The sequence below is a fragment of the Zootermopsis nevadensis genome, unplaced genomic scaffold, assembly GCF_977971745.1.
Source record: "Zootermopsis nevadensis isolate Lab colony 2312 unplaced genomic scaffold, Znev_1.0 Znev_ptg000253l, whole genome shotgun sequence".
Lineage (NCBI taxonomy): Eukaryota > Metazoa > Arthropoda > Insecta > Blattodea > Termopsidae > Zootermopsis > Zootermopsis nevadensis.
In genome coordinates this window covers 30,001-32,500 of record NW_028259380.1, presented here as the reverse complement: position 1 = coordinate 32,500, position 2,500 = coordinate 30,001, and the positions used below count along the sequence as shown (strand labels likewise).

General features: G+C 58.4%; 2 non-coding genes and 1 pseudogene across 2 annotated transcripts in view; all 3 read right to left on the bottom strand.

Moving 5' to 3' along the window:
* Window positions 1–707, bottom strand: part of LOC147870432 (large subunit ribosomal RNA) — a 4,225-nt pseudogene extending 3,518 nt beyond the window's left edge.
* Window positions 708–1,208: 501 nt separating this feature from the next.
* Window positions 1,209–1,364, bottom strand: LOC147870431 (5.8S ribosomal RNA). Its single transcript, XR_015533427.1, has one exon. It is a non-coding gene; the product is annotated as a 5.8S ribosomal RNA (ribosomal RNA).
* Window positions 1,365–2,188: 824 nt separating this feature from the next.
* Window positions 2,189–2,500, bottom strand: part of LOC147870430 (small subunit ribosomal RNA) — a 1,918-nt gene continuing 1,606 nt past the window's right edge. The window contains exon 1 of the ribosomal RNA XR_015533429.1: window positions 2,189–2,500. This exon is cut by the window's right edge and continues 1,606 nt beyond it. This is a non-coding gene — a ribosomal RNA (small subunit ribosomal RNA).

The following is a 2,500-nucleotide window of genomic DNA, read 5'->3' as shown; positions in this document are numbered from 1 at the left end:
GGAAGCCACCCCGGTCTCTGTCCCGGGCCTTAGGCCGCAATGGTCCGCGAGGGACCTGCTCCTCCAACGGGTCCCGACGTCCTACTAGGGGCAGGAAATGCACCCCGCCGCGGCCGCGGCTTTAGACCCCGAGCGGCCGGTGGGCCCGACTCGCACCGGCGCGCGCCTCGCGGCGCGACCGGCGGCCGGGAACATCCGGGAGCACCCGCCCGGGGGCCGGCACTGCGCGGACGGGGCTGAATCTCCCCAATCGGTCTTCCGGGTCTCTCCCGTTTACCCCTGAACGGTTTCACGTACTATTGAACTCTCTCTTCAAAGTTCTTTTCAACTTTCCCTCACGGTACTTGTTCGCTATCGGTCTCGTGGTCATATTTAGCCTTAGATGGAGTTTACCACCCTCTTAGTGCTCCACTCTCAAGGAACACGACTCTGAGGAGAGTCCCCACCCGGGAGCGGCCGCGGTCCTACGGGCCTGGCACCCTCTGCGGGCGATGGCCCCATTCAAGGGAGACTTGGACTCGCTGGACCGCGCCCCGGGAGAGTGGGACCTCCCACACACGACATCTCCCTGCACGTCTCCGCGCGGGATTCCGTGCTGGGCTCTTCCCTGTTCGCTCGCAGCTACTGGGGGAATCCTTGTTAGTTTCTTTTCCTCCGCCTAGTAATATGCTTAAATTCAGCGGGTAGTCTCGCCTGATCTGAGGTCGGAAAGATGGTTTTTTGTACCGACGGGCCGATGTGAGCGGTCGGAAGCTTAGCCTCTCTCATTGAACTGATTTCTTTTTGTTTTGTTTTTTTTGTGGTCATTATTTATTGTGGTCATATCTTTCGCTCCCGCCCGGCAAGTGTGTGTCTCTCTCTCTGTCTCGGGAGTTTGCCTGTCTCCCATCACATCAAGCCGGGCGTCAGTTCTTCTCAGACGCGATCGGGGAAGGATGGGCCCCGTCGCCGAGGAGAGGAGGGCGAGCTAAGTCTATCCGCTCGCTCCACCGAACCCTGTGAAGCCTTCAAGGGCGACTGACTCCCCTTAACCTCCTCGCAGTCGCCGACGCCGCCACCGATTGCTCGGAGCGACGCCGGCGGTGCGAGGTGCAGGCTCGTCAGACCCCCCAGCGTAGGGCCGCTCGCGTGCCTTTATTTCTTTCTCTTTCTTTCTTTCTTTCCCTTATTATCTTAAAGACCGCGCGGGCCCACGGGTTTCATGTAGCCGACCCTCAGCCAGGCGTGGTCCGGGATTGGAAATCCAAGGACCGCAATGTGCGTTCGAAACGTCGATGTTCATGTGTCCTGCAGTTCACATGTCGACGCGCAATTAGCTGCGTTCTTCATCGACCCACGAGCCGAGTGATCCACCGCTCAGGGTTGTTTTTCTCTAGATTCGAGCAGAGCTTCGGGTAGGATGCTACTGCTAGTCCCGTAGGACAGGTAGTTGTTATTTTTCGAGGGGGAGCTGCCCCCAGAACAGCGGCACGGTCAGACCGCGCTCCCCTCTCGTTCAAGCGCCGCCGAAACGGCCTTGCGTGGGCAGATAAAGTGGCTTTAAGCCCAGTGCTCGCGGTCGCGCGGGTTGTCCTTGGATCCCTGAGGATCCTCGGAGCCCGCGTGCCGCCGGCACCCACTCACCATCTTTCGCTCCTACTTCCCACCTCGAGGCGGGACGGTCTTGCCGTCCCCCTCCGGGGGATTACTTCGCCGACCTGGACACCTCAGGCCGACGACGTTATCTCCGAGATCCGGCCGCTGCCAGGAAGAGCCGGTCCAATCACAGGCGAGATTACGCCTTCCGCAGAGCCCCGTTCATCTGGTTCATTCTTAATGCCTTCCTTTTATTAATTTTTGATGCGTCTTCCCCTCATTCGGGGGGAGACGGTGCGACTTTCGCCGACCGGTCCCCCCTCAGGTTGACGTCATCTATTTTTCAGTCATCAGTAGTGGTCACATATTATGATGCGTCTTCCCCCTCATGCGGGGGGAGTCGGTGCGACTTTCGCCGACCGGTCCCCCCTCAGGTTGACGTCATCTATTTTTCAGTCATCAGTAGAGGTTGTATTATCATGAATGACCAGACACGGGTACTTCCACGAGAAGGCGGTCCACTCGCAAGCGAGATTACGCACTCCCCCAGAGCCAGCAACCGTACTCGGTTTCTTAATGCCTTCCTTCTCTGTTCGGTCACTCTCGGTGCCGTTAATGATCCTTCCGCAGGTTCACCTACGGAAACCTTGTTACGACTTTTACTTCCTCTAAATGATCAAGTTCGGGCATCTTCCCGGTGGAATCGAAGGGCCGAAACCCCGCGCCCACCGGTCCGAAGACCTCACTAAATCATTCAATCGGTAGTAGCGACGGGCGGTGTGTACAAAGGGCAGGGACGTAATCAACGCGAGCTTATGACTCGCGCTTACTGGGAATTCCTCGTTCATGGGGAACAATTGCAAGCCCCAATCCCTAGCACGAAGGAGGTTCAGCGGGTTACCCGGACCTTTCGGCCAGGGAGGAC